Source organism: Octopus bimaculoides, chromosome 23, assembly GCF_001194135.2.
Source record: "Octopus bimaculoides isolate UCB-OBI-ISO-001 chromosome 23, ASM119413v2, whole genome shotgun sequence".
NCBI lineage: Eukaryota > Metazoa > Mollusca > Cephalopoda > Octopoda > Octopodidae > Octopus > Octopus bimaculoides.
In genome coordinates, this window is record NC_069003.1 from 17,433,805 (window position 1) to 17,434,041 (window position 237).

Sequence of the window (237 nt, forward strand, 5' to 3'; positions counted from 1 at the left end):
CATTCCTCTGTCATCCTCGGCTGTCTCCCGGAACCCATCTAGTGGCCTCGGTCATCCCCTCCCCTACCTTTGGGTAGCGCATAAAGTTTGAGTAATGTTTGCAGGTTGTAGGTACTGTTTTGCTTAAGAATTCTGCCAATCGCAAGCTTTCTTTTCAGGTACACGACACTGCTTTTCCCCTTCCCAAGTTACAGGCCCACACCCCCAACACCCATACTGTTAGGATTGGCACTCTCA

The 237-nt window shown here is 50.2% G+C and overlaps 1 protein-coding gene across 1 annotated transcript in view; it reads right to left on the reverse strand.

Moving 5' to 3' along the window:
• Positions 1 to 237, reverse strand: part of LOC106872262 (DNA helicase MCM9) — a 61,142-nt gene that overhangs the window by 24,668 nt on the left and 36,237 nt on the right. The window lies entirely within an intron of this gene.